This window comes from Symphalangus syndactylus, chromosome 24, assembly GCF_028878055.3.
Source record: "Symphalangus syndactylus isolate Jambi chromosome 24, NHGRI_mSymSyn1-v2.1_pri, whole genome shotgun sequence".
In the NCBI taxonomy this organism is placed as follows: domain Eukaryota; kingdom Metazoa; phylum Chordata; class Mammalia; order Primates; family Hylobatidae; genus Symphalangus; species Symphalangus syndactylus.
Genome location: NC_072446.2, coordinates 12,844,725 through 12,863,566, shown reverse-complemented (window position 1 = coordinate 12,863,566; position 18,842 = coordinate 12,844,725). Strand labels below are relative to the sequence as shown.

Here is an 18,842-nt window from a genome sequence, read left to right as displayed (position 1 = left end):
ACTCTTCTCTTATTCTGGTACTCCCATTATACATATGTTGGTCCACTTAATGGTGTCTACAATTTACTAAGCCTATGTTCATTTTACTTCATTCTTTCCCTCTGCTCTTCAGACTGAATAATCTCTGACTGTCTTCAAGTTCAATGATTCTTTTTTCTACCAATTCAACAAAGCTACTGTTGATCCCCTCTAGTGAATTTTGAACTTTAATTATTATAATTTTCTACTCTATAATTTACATTAGATTCTTTTAAATAATTTCTATCTCTTTATTGACATTATCTATTTGCCAATATACTTTCTCTTTCCTCTTTAACAGTGTACATATTTATAATATTTTGGACATATTTATAATAGTTACTTTGAAATCTTTGTCTAAGTCTGACACCTGGGCCCTTTCATAGGCAGCTTCTTTTGAATGCTTTTTTTTTTTAATGTATTGGTTGCACTTTCCTGTGTTTTTATACATACTAGATTTTTTTCAAAGCTGGACATTTTAGTAGATAATATATTTTAGCAACTATGGATACTTGTTTTCTTTTCCTCTGAGCTTGCCATTGTTGTTTGTTTGTTTATGTGTTTTGTGACAGGAATAGGCTATTTTAGTGTTTATTTCTACCCACAGTGTGGAACCTTTGGTGTTACTTTTCTGATGCTGCGGCCTTGGGTGTGTGCACAGTCACCTTGAGATGACAGTAGTTTTAGCAAGTGTCTCTTCGACTTCTCTCTTCTGCCTCCTTCCCTAATCTCCCTGTTAATCTCTCTGCTTCTGTTGGTATCATACCAAGCTATTAGGCTCCACTAACTGCCAAATTATTGCTCCATTATTTTTGACAATGTCCAGGGCGCATACATTCCTCTACAACCTGATCCAGTTAAATTTGAGCCCCTTTGCAAAGGTATTTTTTGAGGTCAGTCTTTGAGGTTTGATCAAGAGGGCTCTTCTTAGCTGTCTTGCTGTGATCCTCTCTGATAAACTATCTGGCTTACAATTTAGCTTGTTGCCATCACGGAGCTGTCAGCCTTCTATACCTGTTTTCATGCTTACTTGTCTTTTTTTCTCTGCCTATTCTGTCATTAAGACCATCTAATGAATGTTTTAAATGATAATATATTTTTCATTATAGCATTTCCATTTGGATATCTATTACAGTTTCTATTTGGTTCATTTAAAAAGTCTCTTCATGCATGTTTACCTTTCACACACTATTTTTAAAAACTGCTATCATGGTTATTTCAAAGTTGTGTGATAATTTCAATAGCTGGGCTATTTATGAATCTTCTATTGTCTGTTTCCTCTTTTTGATCACGAATCAAATGTTCTTGCTTCTTCATGCATCATAGTTTATACTACATTTCAGGCATTCTGTGTCAAATAACAGCATATTCTTTTTCTTTCCACTTATCAGAGTTGGAGCACTGAGTCAGTCTTACCTGTAGATCAGCTGGGTCTGGGACTTTTTTTTTTTTTTTTTTTTTTTTGAGACAGTCTTGCTCTGTTGCCAGGCTGGAGTCCAGTAGTGTGATCTTGGCTGACTGCAACCTCCGCCTCCTGGATTCAAGTGATTCTCCTGCCTCAGCCTCCCAAGTAGCTGGAATTACAGGCACGCACCACCAAGCCCAGCTACTTTTTGTATTTTTAGCAGAGACAGGGTTTCACCATATTGGCTAGGATGATCTTGATCTCTTGACCTCATGATTTGCCTGCCTCGGCCTCCCGAAGTGCTGGGATTACAGGTGTGAGCCACTGCAACTGGCTGGGTCTGGAGCTTTTTGTAGCTTTAGTTTCATTCCATTTATTACCAGCTTCAAGTGCCTAGAGGGAAGGGTCAGGATTTTTCCCTTACCACAGCTTAGGCACTGAGCGGTTTCTTTGTACTTTATATCTGCAGTACTAGCTTTCTGAACCTTGGAGCACTTTGACCATGCCTGGCCAGCAGATGTAGGGGTCACAGAGAGCTACCTTTGTTTTCTAGTCCCACTGGAGAGCTCCTTCTGCCCTGCTACTCAGACTTTGTAGGGCATCTATCCTGCCCTCAGTAAAGACTTGCAATGCCCTGGAGAGCTTTCTCCCAACTGTCTTCCCTGCCCCCAGCCTTCAATAATAGAATGTCCGGAGTTCCCAGGATAGATTTCTCTTGAGTTTCCTCCTTAGCCCCCCACTTTCAGAGGACACTGTCTTTTACTTAGGTGAGGTCCCACGTATCTCTGGGGTTCTTGCAGGTTTCTTGCTTTACCTCCAGGAAGACCTGTACAAAACAGTATCCAGTGGTTAAAAACTCACTCTAGGCTGGGCGCGGTGGCTCATGCCTGTAATCCCAGCACTTTGGGAGGCTGAGGTGGGCAGATCGCGAGGTCAGGAGATCGAGACCATCCTGGCTAACATAGTGAAACCCCATCTCTACTAAAAACACAAAAAAATCAGCCGGGCATGGTGGCAGACACCTGTAGTCCCAGCTACTCGGGAGGCTGAGGCAGGAGAATGGCATGAATCTGGGAGGCGGAGCTTGCAGTGAGCCAAGATCGCGCCACTGCACTCCAGCCTGGGGGACAGCGAGACTCCGTCTCAATAAAAAACAAACAAACAAACAAACAAACAAACTGACTCTGTGGCTTGGGCTTCTTCACCTTCTAATCTGTCATCTGGCCATCAGAATTTCATTAAAGTATCAGCAAGTTTCTCCTTCCTCCAATCTATGGCAATTCCCTGTTATTGCACTACTGTCAGGGGTGAAAGCAGTCAGCTGGCAAATGCCTTAAATAGTGTTTTCTATCACTTCATCTCCATAATCTGGATTTCATACAAAAGTTAGTCATATATAAACACTGAGTATCTACAGCAAGAACATCATTCTCTTGGAGAGCCAGAAAGTGAGTTGTTTTATGAAACATTTCTAATTTAGTCAATTTTCCAAAAATAGGGAAATTATACAATAGTCATTGCCTTTGCCTATGAAAAGTAGAAAGAAGGGAAATCAGGAGACCATTGCTTCATCTGTGGGAAACACTTTCTATTTGTCCTTACTTATATTCTTTGTTTTTCCATAATTCTGATGGACAAGGAAGAGAATGTGGCAGCCTGAATGTCTGTTTGACTGTATCTCTTCACACTGTGATTCTCATTTTCCTAATGTCTGTTTTAGAATTTTAAAGTGGACAGTGGATTATGCCAGTTTCTAGATCCTCCTATTACCTTCCAGGGAAAGGAAAATTGGATTCGATTCTAGGGGCATGATTAGCAGAAGGGCACGCCCGGGTACCATGACTTTGTTCTGAATTAAGGAAGTTTGAGCAAGAGAAAGCACTTTTTCCTGCTGGACTGGGCTGCTTGTTGATGGCTGTGCCATTAGGAATGTGGAGCAGGATGGTGTTTCAGGCAGAGGTCCTGAGCAGGAGAGAGCAGGATGTATGGACCAAGGAAAGGCCCATGAGTCTGGAAGGTGGGGAAGGGGGAAGCATGCACGGTGCTAATGGAGAGAGCACGTCTCAGAGGCTGCATCCTGGCGGCTTTGTACTTTTGTGGTCATTTGTTATAGCAGCCCTAGGAGATTCACATATTCTCCTTCACCCTCTCACAGCCATTCCCTGTGAGAACCAGATGGAGTGGCCAAGTTCATCCTAATACTCAGTGGACAATGGACAGGACCCCCTTTTTAGGACTTGGTTCTTCAGCCCTCATGGTACAATGTGTACCAGCAAATGGGTTTGGCCAGGTCCTCTTAAACAAGCTTCAAAATTGTCCAACTTGGACTTCCACAGGGCTTCTTTCTGTGGCCAGAGATGCCAATACATGTGATTTTCTACATGCATGTGGCCTTGGCTCCTTGGACTCCAGGTTGGCCACGCAGTGACAGACCTGCCTCTCGGTGGGAGTTCTCAGGAAGTCAAATCAGATGGAAACCTGATCTGAATGCACGACTGGCTTCGGCAGTTAGGTGGTGTGAAAAATGAAATTTCTACTGGCTTCTCTTGTCCACAGGGTGACCGCTAGTGGCGGGGCTGCTTGCTGCGGCTCCTAATCTCCTTGTGGGATGCCTTGGATTGGATCTGTTTCTTTTGGCCCCTGTAAAAGGAACTCGTGGTGGAATATTGTATTCGGTGCTGCACAGGAGACCCCATTTAGAGACATGAAGCTTGTGCTTGAAGGGCACTCTTTGTGCAGCTGCAGACCATTCATTCATTCCTTCATTTATTCTCTCACCCCAAATCTGTCTGCATCTACTATGTTCCAGGCACCGCACGTGGCACTAGGATTGTGGTGGTGAGCAAGAGGCCAGTCTCACCCTCAAGGGCATTAGTCTTGAGAGACACAGACACTAGACAAGGAGTGACACATGGGTGTATGTGAAGATGCTTAGGATATGGTGGGGGCATTTGGCAGGGAGATTTGATCTAGCTTGGGGTGGGGTGGGGGACACAGAGGCAGATTCTATGAGGAAGCAGCCTTTACCCCGAGACCTGCAGTGGGGGAGCATTCCCTAGATGAGGAATGAGAGGTGGAGAGGAATGTGGAGCAGGATGGTGTTTCGGACAGAGGTCCTGAGCAGGAGAGAGCAGGATGTATGGACCAATGAAAGGCCCATGGATCTGGAAGGTGGGGAAGGGGGAAGCATGCATGTTGCTAATGGAGAGAGCACGTCTCAGAGGCTGCATCCTGGCGGCTTTGTAGCTTTGTGAAGAAACTGGGATTTTATCCTTAAAACAAAAGGTAAGAAGTTGGAGCTGTTAAGTAGGGAGTGACATGATTCGTTTGCTTTTTTAAGAGAGTCCTCTGGAGGAAAAGGGGCAGGAGGGGGCGGGGGTGCAGGGCAGGGTGGCCGTTTCTGCAATCACTGAGGCAGGAGGTGCTTGGGCCAGTCCTGGGCTGGAAATGGGGAGTGGGTGAGGGAACTGGCCTAACCCAGAGTGATGCATGAGGTGACATTCATGCCACTTGGTGACGGACTTCACAGGGAGAGTGAAGGAGAGTATGTGAGTCTCCTAGGGCTGTATAACAAATGACCACAAACCGGGGGGCTTAAAACCACGGAGATGTGTTCCCTCGCAGTTCACAGCTCTGCAGGCCAGAGGTCTGAAGTCAAGGCATCAGTAGGGCTGAAACCTGCCCTCGAAAGTTTCTGGGGCAGGATGCCCCCGGGCCTCTCTAGCGTCTGGGGGCTGCAAGCCCAGATTGGCTGCAGCTGTGTCACCATAGCCTCTGGGCGCCTTCACGTGGCCTTTACTGTGCATGTCTCTGCAGATCCTCTCCTCCTCTTAGAATGACACAGTCATTGGGTTTAGGACCCACCATAGGCTAGCATGGTCTCATTTTAACTAATGACATCTGCAAAAATCCTACTTCTAGGCAAGGTTCTGGGTAGACATGAATCTTGGCAGGGGAGCTATTCAACCTACTATGGAGAGGGAGGCAGATTTGCTAAGGATGGCTCCGGCTGGCTGTAGCAACTGGGTGGAGACGTGGAGGACAGATCGACGCCAGCAGAAGGACATCAGGGCCACTGAACCAGAAACACACATGGACGTGTGAGTAAGTGAGGTGACCAGATCTAGTGAGGCCCCCAATTCTTTTCAGGTTTTCTGTTTGTTTGTTTTTAACAAATGAGACTGAAAATGTTTCAGTTCACTCTTACTTAGTGAAAGCCATTCTTGTGAAACTGACATGTAGTCCAGCGACAGTGACTCAGGTTAGTAAGGGCGTGTGCTTTTCATGCCGTGTTGACACCGAGCCCTCACGCAGAGCAGGCTGACCGATGATGCCGCCTGCAGGAGGTTCCCTGGCTCTGGGGCCGGCTGACCTGGACTATCATCTCAGTGCTGCCACTTTCGAGCTGTGTGGCCTTGAGGAGGGTTCTGGGCTTCTCTGAGCTGAAGTTATTTCCTTGTGCAAAGGAGATGAAAACACTTGAGAACAAGGCTGTGGAAAGACTCATAGCATGGTTGTACATGCTTGGCAGAGAACCAGTCTGTTTAGCTTGCTTGTTTATTTTACTTTTACTGAAGGCATTGTGTGTAATGATTATATTGTATATTCTACCAAACACATCAGCAAGAGTATCCAAGATTTTGATGCATATTGAAACGTCCACATTACTCTTTAGCCTAATTTATTGACAACTGCTTGTTTCCTTGTGATTCTCCCTTTTTCCTAAACACTTACTAGAGAAAAGCCACACTTAACTGTAAGTTCTTACTTATTAAGGATAGTCTTTATTTAGTAGACTGGGAGAGTGGTGGTAGATGGAAAAGTAATTAACAAATGGGTAAGAAAAACAGTAGGCTTCCCCACAGGAAGGAGACAAGGCAGTGAACAATCCACAAAAGGAGTGATTATAAAGACCTTTTAATTTTGAGAGATATTGGATACATAGTTGTTATCTTTCTGTTTTCAGATTCCCCCAGCGCCCCACCTCCATGGCCATATCCTTGTTCCTTGCATCAGGCAGAATGGCTCTTCCTCCAAAGTGAACCTTGGCCAGCCTACTGTGGTTACAGTCCTGCCTGCCACCGCCTCCTTGTGACCTTGTCCTCCCGCCCTCCTGGAGGCTCCTCCAGGGCTGCCATTTCCTGGTGTGGCTTCAACCACTTGCTGACCCTGTCTGGGTCCCCAGGATCATGCTTGGCTTCACTCCCCATTGGACCACAGCCTTGACCTTCTCCTACACCCCCCTTCCCGATTCCAGACATCCCCCTCCTGATGCCAGGAGCCAGTGCCTCACTGCTGGCAGAAATCACATAACCAAGCTTCAATACATTCTCCACAGCCTTGGCAAAGGCCAAAGGGCTGCTTGCCAATCCTTTTGTGTATCTCAGTGTGGCAAAGTTATTAAGACCTTGGTTCAAGTCTCACCTCCACCCCTCACTGGAGGCACCATACGTCTTCTGCCGACCTGCCAGATGCCGCCTTTCACAAGTCAGCCCCTGAAATCTGACATTGTCTGTGAAGCCTTCTGTCTGATTCATCAGAGGAGAGTAAATATCCATGTAGTATCCATTGTGGGGTGGGTGCAGGATTCTCCTGGCCCTTTCTGCGATCTCAACCCTCTCACAGGAATTAGGCAGTTGCTCTTGTCTCCTTCCCTAATAGTATAATATGCTTACTTTGCACCTGATTTACTTGGTTTTATTTTATAATCAAATCAAATAATTTATTCCAAGTAGTCTAAATTGAAGTTTTATTTTCAAAACTACAGGCATAAGCAGTCTTTCAGTAGAATACCCACTGTAGTAAAACTTTCTTAACGGTTCCCCTTGTGTTGCAGATTTTCAAGGCGTCACCATTTTCAGTGTGATTACTGATACAGCAGGAAATCCTTCAAGTATGTGGCTCTGTCTCTGCCTAGGATTCTTTCTTCAGGATAGATTCTCAGACACAAATGTCTGCAATTAAATGCCCTGTGCTTCTTGAGAAATGATGCAGAATTGCCATTCGGAAGGGTCGTGCTGACTTGTGATGCTACCAGCAATACTGAAAGGTGTTTGATTTCACTGCACCTCTATGAGAATTGGGAAATGGGAGAGAAAATCATCTGGGTATAATTAAAGAACCCGAAGGTCCTTAGCACCTTACTCAAGCCAAGTAAAATGAGTTTGTCATATTATGATTTGTTTTTTCCAGCAGATATTAAGCTATCTACTTGGGGGCAGAAATAAGAAAAAGCAGATGGAAGGAGCAATGAGGTTGTGGTGGAGTTCGAGGGAGTGACTGAATCTTGGGTGCTGGTAGGAAATACCGCCCATGGGGGTCTGGGTTGAATTGGATGGAAACGACACTTGGAGAAGCCTGCGGAGGGGCTGAGAGAGGAGGGACAGCCCGTGTGGATGGAGGCTCAGGAGATGAAGGGCGGGAGGATTGGGTGCAGGGCGGGACTCAGAGGCTTACATTCTTACGTACGGGGAGGGCAGAACCTGCCACAAGCTAACTCTATGTTGGCCATGGTTACGGTTATCAGAAGTGGGAAGGGGTTGGCGTTGAGGACATCAAAGCTTCGTGATGCCAGGGGGCTGCAAGGGTCCCCTCCGTGGGCATTGGGCAACCCACGAGATGGCTAAGGAGACTGAAACCAGCTGCTGGGCACCAGTGGTTTGAGTGAGGAGGAAGAGACCAGAGAGGACTGGGGCCCAGGGGCTAGGACTTAGGGGTGGAGGGGGCTGTGAAGGTCTGTCCAGCTTCCATCTGCCTGTTGTAGGTCCCTTGCAGGGAGGCCTGGTGGCCTGAGCCCTCTCCTCACTTGGACTTTCTGTGGCTGAGGCAGAAATAAACAGAGACGGATATCAATGTGCTGGTGTGTGAAGGCACCCCATGGGGTCAGCTCCAGGCAGACCTAGGCATTGTGTCCTACCGTCTCTTCCCTGAGCCACATCTCCTGTTAAGCTCTACGCAAGCCACGGCCCCACACGCCCTGTGAGTCTGCCCTCTCCCGCCCTGCCTAAACCAGGCCACTGTCTCTTTTACAGGAAGAAAGGCTTGGACATAGCATCAGGGGTCACTTGCAAGACACAGGGCTGGAATGTCAGGTGGATTCGGGGCCTGGGGCCACCATTCTGTGACAGCTGAGCTGTGGGCACATTGAGCTATGGGCAGGTGGAGCAGAAGGAGCTCAATTTCAGAGGAAAAGGGAGACAGAGACAGAGGTAGAGAGAGAGACAAAGAGATAAAGACAGAGACAGAGACAGAGAGACAGGGAGAGAGACAAGGAAGGGAAGAGAAACAAAGATGGAGAGAGACAGAGAAAGAAAGAGGGAGAGAGACAGAGAGAGAGAAACAGGGAGAGAGAGAGAGATAGAGACATTTAGAGAGACAGAGAGAGGGAGAGAGAGACAGGGACACAGAGAGGGAGAGAGACCTGATTTCCACATGCAGACTGAAGCAGGGGCGGGAGCCCACTCCCGGAGAGGAAGGGGACATGCAGGGCAGGCTGGCGGTCCAGGTCCCCTGAGATCCAGAGAAGTCCCATCACACCCCTTCTGATCAAACTGGTCTGAATGGGCTTCTGGTCCTTATATGGTGTAATCTTTAAAACAGTAACTCTTATTATTATCACATGAAACTGCAGCACTTCCCTTTTGTTACCTTTGAGGGTCATTTATTGACCAACAGAGAGAGACCCGTGCTTGGGGAGCAACGTCCGAGGTGCCCAGCAGAGGCACAGCAGTGCTGACAGTCCTGACAAGTAACATGGGACACAGACCACCTGGAGATCTCAGCCTGGAGGTGCCTCAGTTGCTCAGGGTGATGATATTCTATTGTAAGTCCCCAGGTTGTCATTTAAACCTGTCTTCTGGCTTGGGATGGGCTAACGGTGAGATGAGGTGATCGCAGAGCACGAGGCAGGGGAGGGTGAGGTAATAACATCAGAAGTAAAAGTAAAAAATCAACCAACCCTCTAGCCCAGTGGGCATGACTGGCCCGATGACCTGTGGGGCTCCCACAATAGGAGTACAAGCAGCAGGCCCTGCCACCTGGGCTGCTTTGCCACAGGGCGTTTGCTCCAGTGTGCTCTGCCTCCCAACTTGCCCTTCTCATTGTCTCATTCATTGACTTCTCCCACTTGCCTTTTCCTGCATGTGACTTGAAGACTCTTGGTCTAAGCTGTGAGTCCTGAACATGTGAGGCCTTGTGATAGATGCCCCTAAACATCACAGGAAACAAGGCAGGGACACCCTCACCACGTCAATTCAGCTTTTCTGATTACAAGACAGAAGGGATTTTTCTGACTTTCCTCTGTCTCCAGAAATTCATGCAGAATCTTGATTTCATCACAACTCACCAGATTTTCCTTCCAGGCCAGCCTGCCTCTGGGGCTTAGGTTTCAGACCAGAGGGGGTGGAAATACAGAGGTGGCTCCATTGCCAAGGAAGTCCTGAAAGACTTCCTGTCATGCTTCCTTTCTCTTGTGCTGTGGATGGCCTTTCTGTCTAAGCAGATGTGTGTCACGAGGAGGGGCAGGTGTGTGTGATGGCCATTCAGGCACTGCTCATGCTTCTGAGTTAAGATCTCCTACTTAATCACTGGCTGGAAATAAGCAGTGAATTCTGCAGGGCGAGCCACAAGGGCAGTGCTAGGAAAGTCGCTCTCCTTCCTAGAACCACAGTTGGTTTTGTTAGTTTTGTAGAGGTGAGTGTATACACCTGTACACGGGTGGAGCTGGGCACATACACCTGTACGGGCTTAGAGGTGGGCACATACACCTGTACGGGGTTAGAGGTGGACATGTACGCCTGTGCACGGTTAGAGGTGGGCATGTACACCTGTACAGGGTTAGAGGTGGACATGTACACCTGTGCATGGTTAGAGGTGGGCACGTACGCCTGTGCACAGTTAGAGGTGGGCATGTACACCTGTACGGGGTTAGAGGTGGACATGTACGCCTGTGTACGGTTAGAGGTGGGCATGTATGGCTGTACGGGGTTAGAGGTGGGCATGTACACCTGTGCACGGTTAGAGGTGGGCACGTACACCTGTAAGGGGTTAGAGGTGGACATGTATGCCTGTACATGGTTAGGGGTGGGCACGTACTCCTATGGGGTGAGAGGTGGGCACGTATGCCTGTACGGGGTTAGTGGTGGACACGTATGCCTGTACGGGCTTAGAGGTGGGCACATACACCTGTATGGGGTTAGAGGTGGGCACGTACGCCTGTGCACGGTTAGAGGTTTGCGTGTATGTCTGTACATGGTTAGAGGTGGGCACATACTCCTGTATGGGGTTAGAGGTGGGCACGTATGGCTGTACGGGCTTAGAGGTGGGCATGTACGCCTGTACGGGGTTAGAGGTGGGCACATATGCCTGTACGGGGTTAGAGGTGGGCACGTACACCTGTACGGGCTTAGAGGTGGGCACGTACGCCTGTACGGGCTTAGAGGTGGGCACGTACGCCTGTACGGGATTAGAGGTGGGCACGTACGCCTGTACGGGATTAGAGGTGGGCACGTATGCCTGTACGGGGTTAGAGGTGGGCACGTATGCCTGTACGGGATTAGAGGTGGGCACGTATGCCTGTACAGGATTAGAGGTGGGCACGTACGCCTGTACATAGGCTCCAGGCTCTTCCTCCTGCAATGAGCGGCCACATTTGGGTCATTGGCCTTTCTCACAGTTTGCAAGGGCTGTGCAGATACAACTCCGTGCTCAGACGTCATTTCAATTTGTTTCCTGAGAACAAAGCTCTCCCCCATTAAAGATACATCTTTTTTCTCTATGGGACCCTTTGTCCATATTAGGCCAGGTCCTCTCAAAGCTCCTTCCAATTAGGCAGTTCAGGAAATGACATGTGCCTTAGATGACAATTCAACAGAACAATTCAATGCCTAAGTTTTTAAAAAAATTATTACTTATTTATGAGCCGGAGTTTCTTTCTTGTTGCCTAGGCTGGAGTGCAATGGCACGATCTCGGCTCACTGCAACTCCGCCTCCTGGATTCAAGCGGTTCTCCTGCCTCAGCCTCCCAAGTAGCTGGAACTACAGGTGCCTGTCACCACATGCACCTAATTATTTTGTTTTATTTTATTTTATTTATTTTTTTATTTTATTTTATTCTATTCTATTTTATTTTATTTTGTATTTTTAGTAGAGACAGGGTTTCACCATGTCGGCCAGGCTGATCTTGGAACTCCTGACCTTAAATGATCCTGCCACCTTGGCCTCCCAAATTGTTGGGATTACAGGTGTGAACCACTGCACCCGGCCCAAAGCCTAAGTTTTAGTATAAGACTGAAATGTCTTCAGATGCTGCCTCTGCCATTTGCATGCTGTGTGACTTTAGCCTGGCAGCTCAACCGCTCTGAGCCTCAGTTTCTGCAGCTGTAAAATGTGGACCAGAACTGTCTCTACTCCTTAGGGTTGGAGGGAGAGTCCTCAGTGTGACCCCCGGTGTGGAGTAGGGAGGGTTTCAGCACTGAGGAATTTTCTCAGCTTTCCCTGTCTCAAGACTGTGTTAACTACTGAAGATGGGGGTCAATTACTGACCCCTGGGGACTTAAAATAATCAGTGCTGCTTTTCCTCATTGCCTAATTTATTATGCTCAAGATGTGGCCTCCAAATGAGGAGAATCTGATCCATGGCCAAGCTGCCTTGAAAGTTTTCTTTAGATTCTTTTGGTAACAACTGTACTGAGAGATAATTCACATATCGTGCAGCTCACCCATTGGCAGTGTACTGTTCAATGGTTTTGAGTATATGAGCAGTGTTTTGCAACCATCATTGTGGTGAAATTTAGAACATTTTCTTCTCCTCTAAAGAGAACCCTGTGTCCATTAGGAATCACTTCCATTTTCCTTTCCCCTAGCCCCTGGCCACCTCTAACCCGCTTTCTGTTTCTTTAGATTTGCCTATTCTGGACACTTCATAGAAATGGAACCACATGATATGTGGTGGTTATGACTGGCTTCCTTCATTTGGCATCATGTTTTCAAAGCTCATCCATGTTGTAGCATGTGTCAGCCCTCCATTCCTTTTTATGACAGAAAGATATTCCACTGTCTGGATACACCACACTTTGTTTACCAATTCATCAGTTGAGGGACATTTGTGTTGTTTCTATTAATTGTTTTAACCTAAATTCCCTTTCACAGCGTTCTTGTTTTGATATAACTGTCTGCTTATCAATTGTAGAGTTCATTAATTCATCTCTTTATGTGCCCAGTGAATATTTATTGAGTGCCCAGTAAGTCTTGGGTGCTGTGCAAGGCATTTTGATGAATCTGTGAACTAGGCAGATAAGACTCTTGCCGTGACGGAAGGTCCCATTCTAGTGGAGGCCATTTAGACGCTGCTCTTTCTGCTGATCTTTAGCGGATGACCAACAACAAATAGCTATTGATACATACCATGACGTCGGTGATGATGAATGTGGTGGGAAATGGAGCTGGCTACAGGGAAGAAGGAGTGATGGGTGCTGTTTCAGATGTGGGCACTGGGAAGATGTCTCTCTGGGGAGGGCAGTGAGTGCAGACCCATGGATTTCACTGGTCTGGGTCAAGTTCAGAAATGAGTGGACTGTGATGAACCTCTGAAGACCTGGAGATGGGGCCACCTTTTGAGGCAGAAACCTCTCTTTTGTCCTGTGAGAAGTCTGGCTTGGCCTCACAGGGTGCAGTCATCCCCTGCCCTGGACAAGCTCATGTGAATGGCCAGAGTGTGGACACACATCCACCAACCTGCGTTCTCAATTACCTGGATGCCTCCATGTTCTCTCTACATTTGATCTTCTCTGGAGGGTAAATGAGGACAGGCATCTGCTGGGGGGCAGGCACTTTTACTGTTTCCATCCTGGAAGGTCCGGGAAGACCCCAGGCTTTTCTGTTGTTAAGGTGTCCTAGAGGGAGCATTCAAGCTTGTGTTTGTTGGGCCTGTGACAGCACGTGGTGCTTGTGTTTACAGCCTGCTCCATGTTCCATCTTCTACTGCACTTGGCTATTTACAGGTCCATAGACCCAGATGGTTCTGTGGTTTCTGTCTCCAGAACGCCTCCCCAGTCCGGCACTTATTCCCACTCTCGCTGCCATCTCCTAGGCGTTGCTCACCAGCACCTTAAATGTTCTTGCCACTTCTCCTCTGCAATCTCATACTTTCTGCTCCCAGACCAAGGGCTAGAGGCATGCTTTCAGTGCTCATGTGCACATGCTTTCTCAGCAACCTTGTGAGGCTGCCCCACCCCCTCCACAGCTCCCCTCTGGTCCAATGGGAGAGAGCATTTTATTTCAGAGAGAGCCATGTGGTTCTCCTTCTGTTTATTCTGAGCTTTTTTTTCTTCATTTAGCATCAATTCCCTTCATGGAAAATCACAGAAGCCAACTGAAGGGGGATTTCCAGAATATTTGGCTTTCCTTGGGCCTTGGTGAAGTGGCTTCCTTGGCCTGGGCAAGTAGGGCTGTGACCATCTGTACATTCACGAGAAGGCTAGGGGTGCGGTTCCATGCTGGGTGAGCCTCCTCTCTCCTTGCCAGGGAAGGGCTAGAGTAAGAGTTGGTTTCTCCAAAGCGATGACGCATTCTTTCTCTTATGGATCTGGCTTGGAAGCCACAGAGTTCAAAGGCAGTGCTGGGAGGTGGCTTAGCCCTCCTCTGCTTTAGTTGGTGGAAAGGAGAGGTAGAAACCTGAGGTCAAAAACAGGTGGCCCGTGGGCCTAGGTCAGCCTGCAGACTTGGTTGGTTTGAACACAGTGTTTGTGTGTTTCATTGAACCAACATTTAAAAGTAGGGAGATTTCACACCAATATCTGGATTTTCTTTCTGGCTTGGCTTGAAAAACTCAGAGCTCGGGTACTGCTGGCTATTGCCGGGCTGGAAGGTTCATGAGGACGGAATTGTCCAGCTGTGATATTGGCTGTCTCCGAGGCCTGCACCGTGCCTGGTAGATGAGGTCCATCCACTTAATGAAGGAACGGACTGGCCATGGCTCTTGCCAGGCTGCGTGGCTGCTGCCTGCTTTAGGCAGGACCTGCCTTCTCCAGTTAGGCCAAGCCCCTGACCACCTACGTGGGGAATTCACACCTGGTTCACCTCACCTACTTATCTGTGTATCCAGCCTGGCCTCTCTAGGACATCTGCGTCTGGTCTTTGGGAGCAACCGTAGGCATGAGGAATGTGCTGAAAGGGATCCTCCTTTATTCTGAAATGTGGCCCATCAAGCTGCAGCTAGAGATTCTGCCCTAAGGAAGTCTGGAGTCCCCTGGCTGTAACCACAGCTTTCAGAAGCGGTTCTCAAATGTGGGCAGTTTGGGCACCATCTGGAGACATTTTCGGTTGTCGCCGCTGGGAGGCAATGGTGCCACTGGCATCTCACGGGCAGAGGCCAGGATGCTGCTAAACACCCCACAGTGCCCAGGACGGCCCCCGCCACAGAGCATCATTTAGCTTCAAATGTCAGCATTGCTGAGGCTGAGGATCTCTGCGCTGGAGTCACAGTGCCCTGAGTCCCTGTCCCAACGCTGCACTTGCCCTTGACCTTCCTGCCTCCCTGAACCTCAGTTTCCCATCTGTAAAGTGGAGTGATCCTCACATGCACCTCTCTCAGCTAGATGGGGAGGAAACGCCATGGCCTGCACCTGCACGTAGAATCACACTCAGTGGTCAGGGTTGTAGCTCTGATGTTTGGGGAGGCCCTAGCCATGGGGGCTAAGATCTGGGCTGTGGAATCCACCTGTGTGACTATGGGTGGGTCATATGCCCTCCTGAGCCTCAGTTTCCTCATCTGGGCATCAAGAGAGGAATAGGGCAGCCTCTAAGGCTGTGAGGATTAAGTGGTTTAATGTCTGCACTCGGCACATGGAACCTGATAAACTCGCATGGGCAGGTGCCATCCTGCCTCAGCAGTGTGGTTCTGGGGTCTCCTGAGACACCACTGTGTGCCTGACACCCAGCTCGCGGCCTCCTTCCCTCCACCATCTCCCTCCTCATCCACGAGTCCAGTTAATCCTCCCCCTTGACCCCACACACCCCAGCAAAGTTTTAGGAAGTTGCCTGTGGTTGCCCTTTGGTGCATGGACTCCAGGGTGGCTCCTGTGGAGGTGGGAAGACCCTTGGGGGCTTCCAGGCAGGAGAGGTGAGTGGGGCTTGGCCTAGGCTGCAGTGGTGGGGTTGGTGAGGAGGGGAGGAATTGGAGAGAGGCCCTGGACATAGAGCCCAGAGGAGTTGCCTGCAGGTTGGATGTGTCTGTTACGGTGAGCTGCAAGCAATCTGAGGGCAGGAGGGTACCTCATCTCCCTCAGAGTCTCTCTAGTGCGTGAGGCTGTGTAGTTTGTGGATTTGAATAGACTTGGAGCTTTTGGGGCATCTTCCTGGGACAACCCCAATTTATTTGGCATCTTCTCAGAGTTTATCTGTGGGCGTAGCAGGAATGACCCCAGGCTGGGTTCAGCCCTCTCTTCCTGGCTGAGCCTCTTTGGGTCTCAGTCTGCTCATCTGTAGAATGGGAATAGAATCCTTCGCTCTATGGCCTGTTGTTTTAAGTTTTCAGTAAGACCTGGTATTGGAAGCCCCCATCAAAGTGAGGAGCTCATGAAGCACAGGCGTTGGGCACCAGACGCAGGGTCTCTTCCCGATGGCCGAGTGGTGTGGTGCTAAGCGGGGTGTCTGCAGTTCTCCCCGTCTGGGTCAGCAGCACGACAAGGGGCAGGCCTTGGATTCTCTTAGACCTGCTTACAGCCTGGCCTTCTGGGGCCCTGAATATGGCCAGTGCTCAGGCGGTTGGGAGCTGGCTGGCGGCACCGGGGGCTCCCAAACACAAGGGAAGACAGGCAGCTGGGATGGTGACCCTGGGGACCCTGGATTCTGACTTGTACCCGGGCTTGCTTGGTGCTGTTGGGACTGTCTCTGGGCTGGGACAGTGAGCTCTTGGATGGGCCCTTGGATGTCAGTGCCTCAGAGCTGCAGAAGGTCAGAGCCAGGCCTGGGGTGGACCAAGTGGTCTCTACACCCCTTCCAACTGTGTCTGAACTGGGTAGTTTTGTGCAGCTCAGTCTGCCTCTCTGAGCCTTGGTTTCCTCACCTGACCTGCACGGTGGAATAGGAGAAGAGCCTGACAGGAAGGCCAGATCGAGCTGTAGGGCTTCAGTGCAGCCCCTGGCAGAGCAGCCCTGAAGCTTGGGAAGGCGAGGAAATCCCGAGCTGGTCTCCAGACCTGCCTGCCCCAGGAGTCGAGCTTCTGAGGAAATTCAGCTGAGATTTTGGTTTTTTGTGCTCTGTACCCTGACAAGGGGCAGGAATCAGGAGCCAGCCTCAGCTGTCGATGTCCTGGGCTGGCTCCCTCCCACCTCCAGCTTAAAGGTGTCATTAGCCAGGGCTAGACCTCTTCTAACAGGTGGAAACAACTTGTCAAGACAGTCTGTGGCTGCTGCGTTTAGAGACCCAGAGACCCTGAGACCCTAAATGTGGACTAATGCCCCCAGAATGTTCAGGATTAATGTGCTGCCCCAGGCAGTGCTGGGGCAGGGGGCATGGCTCTGACTCCTGCCCTCAAGTTTGCCCCACTCTGCCCTCTTCCCCTTCTCCTGTCCCCTCTTCTTCTATTCCTTCTCCTTCTCCTGTTCCTTCCCCTTCTCCTGTTCCTTCCCCTTCTCCCGTTCCTTCCCCTTCTCCCGTTCCTTCTCCTTCTCCTGTCCCCCACTTCTCCTGTTCCTTCCCCTTCTCCTGTTCCCCCTTGTTCTTGTTCCCCTTCTCCTGTCCCCCCTTCTTCTGTCTCCCCTTCTGTTCTGACCTTCTCCTGTCCCCCCTTCTCCTGTTCTCCTTTCTCCTGTTCCCCACTTCTCCTCTTCCCACCTTCTCCTGTTCCTGCCTTCTCCTGTCCCCGCTTCTCTTGTTCCCCCTTTTCCTGTTCCCTCCTTCTGCTGTTCCCCCTCCTTCTGTTTCCCCCTTCTCCTCTTCCTGCCTTCTCCTGTTCCCCTTCTCCTGTCCCCCTACTTCTCCTGTTCCCACCTTCTCCTATCCCCCTGCTTCTCCTGTTCCCACCTTCTCCTATCCCCCTTTCTACTGTCCCCCCACTTCTCCTGTTCCTCCCCTTCTGATCCCCCCTTCTCCTGTTCCTTCCCCTTCTCCTCCCTGTTCCTCCTCTTCCCCCTGTCTTCCTCCCCTTCCTATTCTTTTCCCTCTTCCCTTCCCCCTCCTCCCCTCCACTTACCCTCTCCCTCCCTGTCCTTCTCCCTCTTCCCAGCTAGTTGTATTGAGGCTGTACCTTGTGACAGGCACTTTGGGTAGCTCTCTTATCTCATGTCACACCATCCCTGGGGAAGGGTACCCCATTGTACAGGTGGGTACACAGAAGAGGAGAGAGATGCCCCCACTACAATGTGCTGGGAGCGGAATTTGGACCTGAGTCCAGCTTCCCCATCCCCTGCAGGAAGGATCTGGGCTCTGGTGGTGTCAGGAGGCAACTGCCTCTTCATGGCAAAGCTTCATTCGTTCAGTTCCTGGCTCTGGGCTACTGCCCCTGTCTCTGAGGGTCAGAGAGGTGAAGTCCCCTGCCTGGGCTCAGATGGTTATGGAGTAGGGGTCCTGGTTCAGACCCACGGCTGTCTTTCTCGCCAGCAGCACTTCTCTCTTTGGGGTGATTTTTCCCCCAGGGGACACTGCAGTGCCTGGAGACATTCTGGTTGTTATAGCTGGGATGGAGGGTGCTTCTGGCCTCTGGCATGTTGCTGTCAGGGATGCAGCTAAACCTCCTACAATGCACAGAACAGCCCCCAACACAGAGAATTGTGTGGTCCCAAATGTCACCGGTGCTGAGGCTGAGAAACCCTGCTCCAGGCCCCTCCACAGCTGACCCTATGTTCCTGCACCTAAGCCAGCAGTAGACACACCTGCAGCGGCAGGTGTTGGGGCCACAGGTGAGCCTAGGTCCTCGACCTTCCCATCTGTCTGCCACCTGGGTCTGGGCCTGGGCCTGGAATAAAAGGTGCACCAGGGGTCCCTGGCTTCAGCAGTTTTTGTTTTCAGGTTGCATATCAGACTCCTTCTTGCCTCCTGAGGTCCCTTGGGGCTTGGCTCAGGACTCTGCATGGCCAAGGTCCCCTCTGCCCCAGGTCACCAAGGTCCTCGTGGTAGCAGTGGAAGCAGGGGAAGGAGAAGAGGGGCCCTAAGAAAAACTGCAGTCCCACTAGTTCCTGGAACTTGCCTAAGGCCAGGAGAAGCTGCTGCCATTGTGGGTTCTGTATATGGGATTTAGGACTTTGGTTCAGGTGGTTTCTGCCAGGCTCTGGCCAGATGCCAGCCTAGGCAGTGTCCTGGCAGTGCTGAGTGACACATCTCGGGCACAGAGAGGAGCGGGCGCCTGGCCCTGAGCAGAGGGGAAGCTTGTTGGGGGCCAGCACTTGGTTCACTGAGCCGGACCCTCAAACCCTGGGTTGCC

At 49.8% G+C, this 18,842-nt stretch overlaps 1 protein-coding gene across 4 annotated transcripts in view; it reads left to right on the top strand.

Moving 5' to 3' along the window:
- Positions 1–18,842, top strand: part of PHACTR3 (phosphatase and actin regulator 3) — a 273,840-nt gene that overhangs the window by 81,840 nt on the left and 173,158 nt on the right. The window lies entirely within an intron of this gene.